General features: G+C 48.0%; 1 pseudogene; it reads right to left on the reverse strand.

Moving 5' to 3' along the window:
* Window positions 1-3365: 3365 nt before the first annotated feature.
* Window positions 3366-4881, reverse strand: LOC104654741 (annotated as a pseudogene).
* Between the last annotated feature and the right edge of the window lie 10069 nt (window positions 4882-14950).

Below are 14950 nucleotides of genomic sequence, written 5' to 3' on the forward strand. Positions count from 1 at the left end.
TTTAGTAGAGACGGGGTTTTACCGTGTTATAGCCAGGATGGTCTTGATCTCCTGACCTCGTGATCCGCCCACCTCGGCCTCCCGAAGTGCTGGGATTATAGGCGTGAGCCACCGCGCCTAGTGCATTTAGCAAGTTTACTCAGTCAGTATTCCCCTCCAAATATCATCACTGTTCTGAGCTCTATCACCATTATCACCATAGATAAGTTTTGCCTGTTTTTGTAGTATTTCCATTGTATAAATATACCACAATTTATCCATTCTACATTTACTTATTTATTTTAAAGATGAAGTCTTGCTATGTTGCCCTGGCTGGTCTTGAACTCTTGAACTCCTGTTTTTTTTTTTTTTTTTTTTTTTCTTGAGACAGTTTTGCTCTTGTTGTCCAGGCTAGAGTTCAATGGCACGATCTTGGGTCACTGCAACCTCTGCCTCCCGGGTTCAAGCGATTCTCCTGCCTCAGCCTCCCAAGTAGCTGGGATTACAGGCATGAGCCACCACATTTGGCTAATTTTGTATTTTCAGTAGAGACGGGGTTTCTCCATGTTGGTCAGGCTGGTCTTGAACTCCCGACCTCAGGTGATCTGCCCGCCTCAGCCTCCCAAAGTGCTGGGATTATAGGCGTGAGCCACTGTGCCTGGACTTGTTTTATTCTTGAGACAGAGTCTCGCTGTGTCACCCAGGCTGTAGTACAGTGGTGTGATCTCGGCTCACTGCAACCTTCACCTCCCAGGCTCAAGCCAATCTCATGCCTCAGCTTCCCAAGTAGCTGGGACTACAGGCCTGCACCACCATGCCTGGCCAATTTTTTGTATTTTTAGTAGAGACTAGGTTTCACCATGTTACCCAGGCTGGTCTTGAACTCCTGAGCTCAGGCAATCCGCCTGCCTCCACCTCCCAAACTGCTAGGATTACAGGCGTGAGCCACCGTACCCGACCATAAGTTCAAATTAATTAAAATTAAATAAAATGGAAAATTCAGTTCCTCAGTCACATTTGCCATATATCAAGTGCTCCGTGGCTGTATGTGTCTAGTGCTACCTTACTGGATAGTAGAGATATAGAACATTTTCTAGGCCGGGTGCAGTGGTTCACGCCTGTAATCCCAGCACTTTGGGAGGCTGAGGCGGGTGGATCACCAGAGGTCAAGAGTTCGAGATCAGCCTGGCCAACAGGGTGAAACCCTATCTGTACTAAAAATACAAAAATTAGCCTGGCATGGTGGCAAGCACCTGTAATCCTAGCTACTCAGCAGGCTGAGGCAAGAGAATCACTTGAACCCGGGAGGCGGAGGTTGCAGTGAGTTGAGATCCCACCACTGTACTCTATCTAGCCTGGGCGACAGAGCAAGACTCTGTCTCAAAAAAAAAAAAAAAAAAGAAAGAAAGAATAGAGGGTGGTGATTTGGGGTACATGGTGTGAGGGGATGGCAGGATATGAAGGAAAGGGCAGCTGAGTAGAGCTCTTGGAGGTAAAACTCACAAAAATGTAGGGCCCCCTCTGACCTAGTCCATCTGCAATTTTTATTTTTTATTTTTTAATTTTTTATTTTTAGAAGAAATACGGACTTCAGTGAAGAGTTTTCCCTTTGGTACAAGTGAGACCCATGGAAACATCCCAACAACAATAAGAGGAGGCTTTATCCACAAGGCCTAAAGAGAAAGCCCGGCTTGCTGTTGTGTGGCCACTCCAGGCCTAGGCAGGGCTGGACCTGTAGAAGGTACTCAGGAACTGCAGGTTTTGCATTTCCCCTTTGTGAAACAAACATGCATTCCCGCAAACTTCTGCTTCCCAGCCTCGTTGTAAGAGGCCCAAGTTTTTCTAGTCCTAGCTGGAAATCAATTTCATCTGCCTCAGGTCTCTGATGTAAATAATAATGCTGCTGATCCCTGTTACCCCACAGGCCTGGGCAACGAAAATGCCAAGAGCTGTAAAAGGTCTTGGAAAATTCAAAAAGGTGATGTATAAATGTAATAATTGATTATCATTTTGTGCTCAAGAATAAGCCATGGAAAACAAAATTAGGAAAGTAAGTCCATATTCCTAAAATATATGCATATAAAATATTAAAAGAATGCAGTTCTTGCAGATGGTATTCAGGTTTGGTCTACTGCTTTAGGGTCTCAATGCCCCTTTTCCCACCTCCACAAAACCCACCTGGGAGACTTTACTGCACAGGAAGCCCAAATTCAGTCACCCCACCCCTCCTTTCCCGGAAAGGGAGGCAGGGCAGAGGCTCCAGGAGGAAGGGCTACATTTTGGCTGTAGAGTACAATAGGCATGCATCATGGGAGGGTGGGGTTTATGAAATGTATATACAGACTCCTTGGATTGAGGGGCCCCGGCCAGGAGGCACTGAGCAAGGGAGGGATCCATCTTCCCCCTGGCTGGGAGCGGGGCTCTGGGGCAATCTCTAAGGGCTGCATACCCCCAGGGAGAGGGGATAGCTGCCACTCCTGCCTCTGTTCTCCCAACCCAAACCAGAGAGGGTGCTGAGCAAGGAGAAAACAGGGTCCCAGAAGCCAAGAAGGTGTCAGCATCCCTGTCATTGAACTCAGGGACCCATGAATTTTTTTTTTTTTTTTTTTTTTTTTTTTTTTTTTTGAGATGGAATCTTGCTCTGTCGCCCAGGCGGGAGTGCAGTGGTACAATATTGGCTCACTGCACCCTCCACCTCTCGGGTTCAAGGGATTCTCCTGCCTCAGCCTCCTTAGTAACTAGGATTATAGGTGCACACCACCACACCCAGCTAATTTTGTATTTTTAGTAGAGGCGGGATTTCGCCATGTTGGCCAGACTGGTCTTAAACTCCTGACCTGAAGTGATCCATCCGCCTTGGCCTCCCAAAGTGCTGAGATTACAGCGTGAGCCACCACATCTGGCATGAACTGTTTGCATAAAATATCTTCAGACCTAGGAGATGATCAAAGGCACAAAGTTTAAACATGGGGTGGGGGTTGTGGAGGGGGTACAACACAGAGCTGAGGGGTGTGATTTGTTCCCCCTTGCCCAGAAGGGTGACTGCTCCACTGGGCCTATCACCACAGGACATTTTCCATGACAAGCACTCACCTTCTTGGGGAAGGGGCATCTGGTTGGCACGGGGAAGGGGCATCAGGTTGGCACAGGAAAGGCCTAGGTAAGGGGCCACTCTGTCCATTAATACTTCGGGGATTAATGTTTGGGGAGAAGCAGGATTCTCCCCAGGCTTCTGACTCAAAGTATCTCACTTAGCTGGATACTAAACCCAGTGTCCACACTACTCTTAGCTCTGACACAAGGCCAAACCCACAAAACACTCCCAAATGGGGTCCCGAGAGTTAGGGAATAGGGTGGAATCTTCTGGAAGAGAGTACTGGGGCAGATCACAGTTTTGGCTCCACAGGTTGCTATAGATACAGTTCACTGCCTGCAGAGATGATGGGCCAGTGATTGTCCATGTGGTAGCTGATGAGGTGACTGACACTCTCTCTTTTTATTTATTTTTATTTTTATTTTTTTGAGATGGAGTCTCGCTCTGTTGCCCAGGCTGGAGTGCAGTGGCACTATCTCGGTTCACTGCAAGCTCCGCCTCCCGGGTTTACACCATTCTCCTGCCTCAACCTCCCGAGTAGCTGGGACTACAGGTGCCTGCCACCATGCCCAGCTAATTTTTTTGTATTTTTAGTAGAGACGGGGTTTCACCATGTTAGCCAGGATGGTCTCGATCTCCTGACCTCGTCATCCGCCCGCCTTGGCCTCCCAAAGTGCTGGGACTGACACTCTCAAAGCAGTGATCCTTTGTCCAAACCAGTCCTTCAGGGTCCACCCGTAGCAGGTGCTTGGGCTGCCCACTCTGCAAGCCAGTAAGCACATACTGGCCTTGGTCGTGCTCTCCTGCCCCAAGAAGTCCCCTTGGAGCTGTGGCAATGCCTCAGCCTCTTGCTGACTCACCTTCCCATGGAACCAGGGCTCCCCTTGGAGCTGCTCAGCCACGGACACCTCTGGGGAGGGGGAGGCACCCAAAGAGCATCTTTAAAGGGCTTCATGTCAAAGAGGTCCCAGGGTGCGCTGCCACTGATGGCAGGATGGGGGGCCCAGCACCACCTTCTGCTTGCTGGGCTTTGTCTAGGTTCTGGACGTTGACACAGGAGGGATCACTGGAGAGCTCTCTGCCTGCTGGACAGGGTGGTGGAGGTAGCATCTGTTTGTGGACTTCTGGATCTCCCCCAGCAGGCTGTCCCACAGGCAGTGTAGCTCCCAAGTGGCTGGGGGACCAGACACTGGGTGGAGTGGGTCAAGCAGCCTCTGAAGCGGCTCCTTCCCGAAGCCTCATGTCTACGAACTCCCCAAGAGGAGGTTCCTTCCCTGGGACGTCATTATAGTGCTAATGGTCAGGTGGCTCTTCCTCCTCCTCCTTATTCCAAGCTGATCCATCAAAGCCAGCCATCCTGTCATGGGGGTGACCAGTTGGGGTGGGTTCCTGAGGTATTGTTTGAAGCACAACTCGAAGGCCTGGTCAATGGTGCTGATGACATCCTGGGAAGGCCTTTGGGACACTCCAGAATGTGGCAGGCTTTCTGATTCACAGGGTCTTTGGCAACATAGGCAACATCCTCAGCTGTGTCCTGTTGGCAGTCTGCGGCCATGAAGTTGAGGCTACTAGTGGAAACTGTAAGAGTGATCGGCATTCCAGCAAATTTCAGGTTACTCTTTCCCATGATAGAGCTGAACAGGCAGCTACAGGGCTTTCTCGTCCTTGTCACCCTCTTAGCACCAGGCACAGCATCACACACCAGACTGATGGCCTGCCTCCCTGAGTGACCTGAGTTGGGTGTTGAAGTTGAGGGCACGCATTGATTGCAAGACTCCATATAGCCCATGGAAGTGAGCCTGGGCCATTAGCATCCTCTGCAACAACAGCTGTGGATTGGAGCTAGCAAAATGAGGACGGGAAGGAAGTGGTCTCAGTGGATGCAGAGCAGGGCCAAGAGGAAGAGCAAAGCAGGGCCTCATGGAATCTCCGCATCGTACTGCGGGCCGATTTGGTTCCAGATCACACCACTGCCTGCTTAGGTCACCACTCCAACTTTCTCCTCTGGCCCTGCCTCCCTATAGACACTTTATTATACTCACTTCCGGCCTCACTAACCCCTGACCCTTGCCCCCTGGGGTTTTTAACTTTCAGAGTTGCTCACATTGAGCCTACAGCAATTTGTCAATTACACTTCAGGTTTTCCTACAGTGGCACTGGTTCCTGTGGAGGTTGCTGCTTGTGAATTTCTGCTCCCATAAACTGTGATTCTCAGGCTGGGCATCGTGGCTCATGCCTGTAATCCCGACACTTTGGGAGGCTGAGGCAGGAGTATTGCTTGAGCCCAGGAGTTTGAGACCAGCCTGGACAACACAGGGAGACCTCATCTCTACCAAAAATTGAAAAATTAGCTGGGTGTGGTGGCTCGTGTTTGTAGCCCCAACTATTAGAGAGGCTGAGACAGAAGAATTGCTTGAGCCCGGGTATTTGAGGCTGCAGTGAGCTATCATTGTGCCACTGTACTGCAGACAGAGCAAGAGCCTGTCTAAGAAAAAAATTGTGATTTTATCTGACTGGCTCACCAATTTAGGGCACAACAATTTGCTGTGTGACCCCACTTCTCTGATGGACCTAACAAGAGTTGATTTTTCAGTTTTTTCAGCTTTTTACTTGTTTGAGTGTAGAGGTGATTTCCAAGCTCTTTACGTGTTAGACTGGAAACTTTCCTTCTTGGTTTTTTTTGTTTTTTTTTTTTGAGACGGAGTCTCGCTCTGTCGCCTGGGCTGGAGTGCAGTGACCGGATCTCAGCTCACTGCAAGCTCTGCCTCCCGGGTTTACGCCATTCTCCTGCCTCAGCCTCCCGAGTAGCTGGGACTACAGGCACCAGCCACCTTGCCCGGCTAGCTTTTTGTATTTTTTAGTAGAGACGGGGTTTCACCGTGTTAGCCACGATGGTCTCGAACTCCTGACCTCGTGATCCGCCCATCTCGGCCTCCCAAAGTGCTGGGATTACAGGCTTGAGCCACCGCGCCCGGCCTTTTTTTTTTTTTTTAAGAGGAAGTCTTGCTATGTTGCCCAAGCTAATCTTGAACCCCTGGGCTCATAATCCCAACTCCAAAGTGTTGGGATTACAGGCGTGAGCCACCTTGCCCAGTCGAAATCCTTTATTTCATTTTGAGTGAATTTGGCTGTTTGTGTCTTTCACTCGTTTAAAAAATTATATAGGGGCTGGGTGTGGTAGCGCATGCCTATAATCCCAGCACTTTGGGAGGCCAAGGCAGCAGGATTGCTTGAGCCCGGGAGTTTGAGACCAGTCTGGGCAACATAGCAAGACCCTGTCTCTACAGAAAATACAAAAATTAGCCGAGGATAGTGCCCTCATGCCTGTGATCCCAGCTACTTAGGAGGCTGAGGCAGGAGGATCACTGGAACCCAGGAAGTTGAGGATGCAATGAGCCATGATTGTTCCACTGCACTCCAGCGTGGATGACAGAGTAAGACCCTGTCTCAAAAGAAAAGGAAAAAGAAAAAAAAAATTCCCACACAGCACAGATGATAGGAATTTTTTTATCCTGATGTATAGGAATTTTATTTTACTTTTTAATTTAATTAATTAATTAATTATTATTATTATTATTTTGAGACAGAGTTTCTCTCTTGTTGCCAAGGCTGGAGTGTAGTGGCCCGATCTCAGCTTACTGCAACCTCTGCCTCCCAGGCTCATGCGATTCTCCTGCCTCAGCCTCCCAAGTAGCTGGGATTACAGGGGCGCACCACTACGGCCGGCTAAGTTTTGTATTTTTAGTAGAAACAGGGTCTCATCATGTTGGCCAGGCTGGTCTCAAATGCCTGGCCTCAAGCGATCCGCCTGCCTCAGTCTCCCAAAGTGCTGGGATTCCAGGAGTGAGCCACCATGCCCGGCCAACAGAAATTTTACCATTTCATTTAAGTTGTCAAATGTATGGGTATTTATGTTTGTAGTACTCCTTTGTTATTCTTTTAATGTTTTAGGGTCTGTAGTGATGTCTTCCTTTTCTGTTGTTTACAGTTTGTGTCTCTTCTCTGTTTTTCTTGGTCAGTCTGACCAAAGGTTTATCAATTTTACTGATTTTTTTTCCAAAGAACTAGCTTTTGGTTTCACCGACTTCCTCTACAGTTTGTTCTCAATTTCATTGATTTTTTTTTTTTTTTTTTTTTTTTGCGACTCACTCAGTTACACAGGCTGGAGTGTAGTGGTGCTATCTCGGCTCACTGCAAAGTCTGCCTCTCGGGTTCAAGCGGTTCCGCCATCTTAGCCTCCCAAGTAGCCAGGACTACAGGTGCACACCACCATGCCGGGCTAATTTTTGTATTTTTATTAGAGATGGGGTTTCACCATGCTGGCCGGGCTGGTCTTGAACTCCCAACCTCAAGTGACCCATCTGCCTTGGCCTCCCAAAGTGCTAGGATTACAGACCTGAGCCACTGAGCCTGGCCAATTTCATTGTTTTCTATTCTATCTTTATTATTTCCTTCCTTTTGTCTGCTTTGGGTTTAATTTGCTCATTTTTTTCTAGTTTCTTATAGCAGGAGTTTAGGTTACTGAATTGAGATCTTTCTTATTTTCTTTTTCTTTCTTTCTTTTTTTTTTTTTTTTGAGATGGAGTCTCACTCTGTTGACCTCAAATGATCCACCTGCCTTAGCCACCCAGAGTGCTGAGATTACAGGTGTGAGCCACCTCACATGGCCTCTTATTTTCCAATCTAGGTATTTAAGGCTCCGTTTCCCTCTAAGCACTACTTCATTGCATCTCACAAATTTTGATATGTTTTCATCTTCCTTTAGTTCAAAATATTTGCCAATTTCACTTATGACTTTAGCTTTGGTCTATGGGTTATTTAGAAGTGCATTGTTTTACTTTCCAAATACTTAGGGATTTGTGGCCTGGTGCTGTGGCTCATGCCTGTAATCCTAGCACTTTGCTAGGTGGGCAGATCATTTGAGGTCAGGAGTTTGAGAGCAGCCTGGCCAACATGGTAAAACCCCATCATCTCTATTAAAAATACAAAAATTAGCTGGTCATAGTGACACACACCTGTAATCCCAGTTACTCGGAAGACTGAGGCAGGAGAATTGCTAAACCCGGGAGGTGGAGCTTGCAGTGAGCTGAGATTGCACCACTGCACTCCAGCCTGGGCAACAGAGAGAGACTCCATCTCAAAACAAACAAACAAAAACAAATATTTAGGGATTTGCTAGATGGCTTTCTGTTATTGATTTATAATTTAATAATGTTATGAACATAGGCTATGTTTTCTGTGATTTCCATTCTTTTAATTTGTTAAGGTTTATGTTTGTGGCCCAGAATGTTGTCTATTTTAAGGTGAATGATCCATGGGCATTTGAAAATAATATGTATTCTGCTGTAGTTGGGTGGAGTGTCCCCCAAAGATAAATTAGGTCAAGTTGGTTTCTAGTGCTATTTAGGTGTTCTATATCCTTCGTGCTTTTCTGTGTACTAGTTCTATCGATTACTGAGAGAGTAGTGGTAGCTTCCTGCCATAATGGTAGAGTTATCTATTTCTCCTTTCAGTTCCATCAGTTTCAACTTCATGTATTTTGAAGTTGTGTTTAAAAAAATTATATAAGGGCCAGGTAGAATGACTCGCGCCTATAATCCCAGCACTTTGGGAGGTCGAGGGGATCGCTTGGGCCCAGGAGTTTTAGACCACCCTACGCAACATAGGAAGACCTTGTATCTACCAAATTTTATTTTATTTTATTTTATTTTTTTATTTTTATTTTTTTCCGAGACGGAGTCTTGCTCTGTCACCCAGGCTGGAGTGCAGTGGCACAATCTCCGCTCACTGCAAGCTCTGCCGCCTCCCGGGTTTACGCCATTCTCCTGCCTCAGCCTCCCGAGTAGCTGGGACTACAGACGCCCACCACCACGCCCGGCTAATTTTTTTGTATTTTCAGTAGAGACGGGGTTTCACCGTGTTCGCCAGGATGGTCTCAATCTCCTGACCTCATGATTCGCCCGCCTTGGCCTCCCAAAGTGCTGGGATTACAGGCGTGAGCCACTGCGCCCGGCCTATTTTATTTTATTTTATTTTATTTTATTTTATTTTATTTTATTTTATTTTATTTTATTTTTTTGAGACGGAGTCCCGCTCTGCCGCCCAGGCTGCAGTGCAGTGGCTGGATCTCAGCTCACTGCAAGCTCCGCCTCCCGGGTTTACACCATTCTCCTGCCTCAGCCTCCCGAGTAGCTGGGACTACAGGCGCCCGCCACCTCGCCTGGCTAGTTTTTTGTGTTTTTTAGTAGAGACAGGGTTTCACCGTGTTAGCCAGGATGGTCTCGATCTCCTGACCTCGTGATCCGCCCGTCTCGGCCTCCCAAAGTGCTGGGATTACAGGCTTGAGCCACCGCACCCGACCTCAAATTTTATTTTTTAATTGACTGGGTGTGGTGATTGGTGCCTGTTGTCCTAGCTACTCCAGAGACTGAGGTAGGAGGATTACTTCAGCCTGGGAAGTTGAGGCTGCAGTGAGCCGTGATTGAGCCACTGTACTCCATCCTAGGTGACAGAGTGGGACACTCTAAAATTAAAGAAAAAAAAAAAAAAATACACACATGCATGCAGACATGCTCTATTTTAAAATATATGTAAGGTAGGCTGGGCGCAGTGGCTCACACCTGTTAATCCCAGCACTTTGGGAGCCTGAGGCGGGTGAAATCACTTGAGTCCAAGAGTTCAAGACCAGCTTGGGCAACATGATAAAACCCCACCTCTACCAAAAATTAAAAAAATTAGCTGGGCGTGGTAGAACACACCTGTAGTCCCAGCTACTAGGGAGGCTGAGGTGGGAAAATCACTTGAGCCCAGGAGGTGGAGGTTGCAGTGAGCCAAGATCGTGCCACTGCACTCCAGCCTGGGAGACAGAGCAAGACCCTGTCTTGAAAAAAAAAAAAAAGAAGAAGAAAGAAAGAAAAATATGTATGTAAATTAGTGTTCACATATAATAAATCTGGAGGAATATACTCTAAATTATTAACAGTGATTACTGGAGATTTTTTTGTTTGTTTGTTTTTTTAGAGACAGCCTCCCACTCTGCCTTACTCTGCTGGAGAGCAGTGGTGACATCATAGCTCACTGCAGCCTCAAAGTCCTGGGCTCAAGTGATCCTCCCACCTTAGCCTCTTGAGTAGTAGCTGGGACTACAGGTGAGCACCACTACACCTGGCTAGTTTTTAAATTTTTAGCAGACACAAAGTCTCACCATGTTGCCCAGGCTGGTCTTGAACTCCTGACCTCAAGTGATCCTCCTGCCTTGGCCTCCCAAAGTACTGGCATTACAGGCATGAGCCACCACACTTGGCCAAATTATTAGAGATTTTTATTCTCTATGTTAGATCATTCTGTAGGTATTTTATACATGTATTATTTTTGAAATCGGAAAATAAAAAGATATGTTTTAAGGGAAAGAGAGAGACGATTTGATGTGTGTGAGTGTGAATGTGCCCCCCAGCCTGCAAAGCATTTTCTGGTCCATCTTGGGAAAAAGTCAGCTGAGCACTCCTGCTGGACCCTCAGACCACAACCCACACCTCCTGCTTCTGCTTCCTCACCCGGCCCTTCCTTCCTCACCTCCTGTCAGCTGGCTTTGGGCCCAGGTACATGGGGAAGAAACAACCTTCTGAGGTCACCATGTGGTCTGCCAACCCAGTAGGCTTTCCATGATGTCACTTCACTCTGCTGAGCAAATTTCACCCATTTCTCTTCAGGCTACTTCTCACATATATTCTATTTCCTAGACTCTATTCCTTCAAGATATTCCACCTCTCTCATCACTGGGACAGTTACTGCTTGTCCTTCGGGAGTCAGATCAAATGTCTCTGCCTCTAAGAAGCCCTGCCTAACTCCAGCTCCCTCTGCTGCTGCCACTCCCTGCACAATACCAGTGTTTTCTTTTGTTTTGTTTTTGAGACAAAGTCTCACTCCGTCACCCAGGCTGGGGTGCAGTGGTGCGATCACGGCTCACTGTAGCCTTGACCTCCTGGACTCAAGTGATCCTCCCACCGCAGCCTCTCGAATACTGACTATAGGTGCGTGCCACCAAGCCCGGCTATTTTTTTTTTGGAGACAGGGTTTTGCCACGTTGCCCAGGTTAGTCTCAAACTCCTGGGCTCAAGGCATCTGCCCACCTCAGCCCCTCCCAAGGTGCTGGGTTTACAGGCATGAACACCATGGCCAGCCAGTGCTCACTCTTGATGAATGTCAGGCTCCCATACTGACCGCAGACCCTATGACAGCATGGGCTATGTCCACCTGCCTCTGCTACTGACTCACTGACATGCACAGATTCCTAATTTGCCTCCTTACAGCAAATTCCTCCTGTATGAATTCACTTCCAGGTGAATCACTTTAATCATGTCACTTCCCAGCCCGAGAACCTGCAAGACTCCCTAGTGCCTCCTGAATCAAGTCCAAACCCTTCTTGGCAGTTAGGATTCTTCAAACCTGACCTTGCTTTCCCCATCTTATATGAACCTGTTCTAGAAGGACCTACCTCTGCAGTCAAGCCTTCCCTGTGCTGTCCATACACCATTCCTACCTCCCTGCCCTTGGCCAAACCACTCCCCTACCTACCTGGGAGTTGCCCCACCCTCCATTATCCCTGACCTTAGAGACCAACTTGAATTCCCTTTTGTTTTTTTTTTGAGACGGAGTTTTGCTCTTGTCACCCAGGCTGGAGTGCAGTGGCACGATCTCATCTCCACTCACTGCAACCTCCACCTCCCAGGTTCAAGCAATTGTCCTGCCTCAGCCTCCCAAGTAGCTGGGATCACAGGTGCATGCCCCCACACCCAACTATTTTTGTATTTTTAGTAGAGACAGGGTTTTGCCCTGTTGGTCAGGCTGGTCTCGAACTCCTGACCTCAGGTGATCCGCCCACCTCGGCCTCCCAAAGTGCTGGGATTACAGGAGTGAGCCACTGTGCACGTCCCCATCTTGAATTCTATCCAGTGTCCAAAGTCTAGTTCCTCTTCTCCAGAAGCCTTCTGTCTCTGGACTATATGAGCTTGATGGCATAGAGGTGTAGAAGGACACCAGGCTCTTGGTCAAACAGCCGTGTGCCTGAATCCCACCCTGCCTCTTAGAAGCCATATGACCTATGGTGAGTTCCTTATCTTCTCTGTGCTTCAGTTTCTTTATCACTAAAATGGGGCTAGAACTGACCTCACAGGGTTATTGTGAGAAGGAAAAGAGTAAGAACACGGAAAGCACCTGGAACTGTGCCTAGCACATAGTATGTGCTCAATAAATACTAAAAGCTACTTATTCAGCTTATTCTGCTCTCTGCCCTCTCAATTTCCACAGCTCATATCCCTGTAGCCTGCCAACCCTGGGTCACATCCTGTCACACAGCCCTAGAACTGTTCCATATGATCAGCAAAACTGAGAACCCAGACCCCCCATTTACAAAGAGACAGAAACAAACCTCCCAAATATGACACACCTTGTTAGCAGTGATCAGAAGAGAAAAGGGTTTATTACCCAGCCTGGGAGTGACACCATCCCCCACCCAACAACTCTCAACAACTTGATAGGGCCCAAAGAGGGAAGGGGCCTAGAAGACTGAGAGCAGAAGAGAAAGGTGAGGCTGGCCAGGCGTGGTGGCTCATGCCTGTAATCCCAGCACTTTGGGAGGTCCAGGCGGGCAGATCACCTGAGGTCAGGAGTTTGCCAGCCTGGTCAACATGGTGAAACCCTATCTCTACTAAAAATACAAGACTTAGTACAGCATGGTGGGGGGTGCCTGTATTCTCAGTTTCTTGGGAGGCTGAGGCAAGAGAATCGCTTGAACCCGGGAAGCGGAGGTTGTAGTGAGCCGAGACCATGCCACCATGCTCTTGCACTCCAGCCTGGGCGACAAGAGCCAAACTCCGTCAAAAAAACAAAAAACAAAAAACAAACAAAAAAAAAAAAATGAGAAAGGTGAGACCTTTAGATGATGGGAGCCGGGTGCGTTGGCTCACGCCTGTAATCCCAGCACTTTGGCAGGCCAAGGTGGGCGGATCACAAGGTCAGGAGTTCAAGACCAGCCTGGTCAATATGGTGAAACCCCATCTCTACTAAAAATACAAAAATTAGCTAGGCGTGGTGGCGGGCACCTGTAGTCCCAGCTACTCAGGAGGCTGAGGCAGGAGAATTGCTTGAACCTGGGAGGCGGAGGTTGCAGTGAGCCGAGATAGCACCACTGCACTCCAGCCTGGGTGACAGAGCGAGAGATGATAGGGATCTTGAGGGCGGCCCTCATGAATGAACTAATTCATTCATAATTAATGGTTAGAGGGGGACTGGTAGCTTTATAAGAAGAAGAGAAACCTGAATTAGCATTTCAGCAAGCTCAGCCCCCTGACCATGTGATGTGATGCCCTGCATGGCCACAGGGGACCAGAAAGAGTTTCCAAGTTCCAGGCTCTGCCTCTCTCCAATAAAGAGGAGTGGGGTTCCTATCCCTGGTTCTTAGCCTTCAAGACCTCTCCCAAGTTTCCAACCCCACCCTGGCCTCAACACTGAACTTAGGGTGCGGTCTTCCCATAAACTGTGCTAGGAACAGGGGTTGGGGTGTAGGTGGGAGGAGAAAAGAAATGCTCAACCTAAAGTCCCTGCTTCTGGGATCTTCCACTCAATTGGGAGAGATTAGACATGAATAAGCAACAAAAATCAAAATGGAGAGTGCCGCACAACTGTAAGAATAAATATAGGCCTGCATGGTGCCTCACTCCTGTAGTTCCAGAACTTTGGGAGGCTGAGGTGGGAGGACCGCTTGAGCTCAGGAATTTGAGATCAGCCTGGGCAACATGGCGAGACTCCATCTCTATAAAAAATACAAAACTTAGGCCGGGTGCGGTGGCCTGTAACCCCAGCACTTTGGGAGGCCAAGACAGGCGGATCACGAGGTCAGGAGATCGAGACCATCCTGTCTAACACGGTGAAACCCCGTCTCTACTAAAAAAAATACAAAAAACTAGCCGGGCATGGTGGTGGGCACCTGTAGTCCCAGCTACTCAGGAAGCTGAGGCAGGAGAATGGCATGAATTCAGGAGGTGGAGCTTGCAGTGAGCTGAGATCCGGCCACTGCACTCCAGCCTGGGCAGCAGAGCTAGACTCCGTCTCAAAACAAACAAACAAACAAACAAAACTTAGCCAGGTGTGGTGGTGTGTGCCTATAGTCCCAGTTACTCGGGAGGCTGAAGTGGGAGGATCCCTGTAGCCTGGGAGGTGGAGGTTGCAGTGAGCCGAGATCACACCATTGCATTCTGGCCTGGGCAAAAGAGCGACAGAGTGAGATCCTTTCCAAAAAAAAAAAAAAAAAAAAGAATAAATATAAACCTAGGGCTTGGAAGCCCAGGAGTGGGAGCCTTTGGGGACATAAAGGATAAAGGAAGAGGTAGCATTCCAGCCTCAGCCTTTGGACTTGTTAGGGTAGATGATCTTTCTCATTAAAATAAGACCAGGCAGGGTGGCTCATGCCTGTAATCCCAGCACTTTGGGAGGCCAAGGTGGGTGGATCACTTGAGGTCAGGCGTTCATGGCCAGCCTGGCCAACATGGTGAAAACCTGTCTCTCCTAAAAAAATACAAAAATTAGCCAGGTTCGCAGCTACTTGGGAGGCTGAGGCATGAGAATTGCTTGAACCCGGGAGGCGGAGGTTGCAGTGAGCTAAGATAGCACCACTGCACTTCAGCCTGGGCGACAGAGCGAAACTCCGTTTCAAATTAAAAAAAAAAAAAAGGTAAAAAAAGATATGGCAACAACATTAGAAACATTTAAGCGATCTCAGTCAGATTTCCAATTGAATGTTTTGGAAGACTACAGTAAGAGTAAGAATAAAGGCCCTCATTATAGCTAAATTATCTTTATGAAAAAGAATGAAGAGGCGTT

The sequence above is a fragment of the Rhinopithecus roxellana genome, chromosome 19 (genome assembly GCF_007565055.1).
Source record: "Rhinopithecus roxellana isolate Shanxi Qingling chromosome 19, ASM756505v1, whole genome shotgun sequence".
Lineage (NCBI taxonomy): Eukaryota > Metazoa > Chordata > Mammalia > Primates > Cercopithecidae > Rhinopithecus > Rhinopithecus roxellana.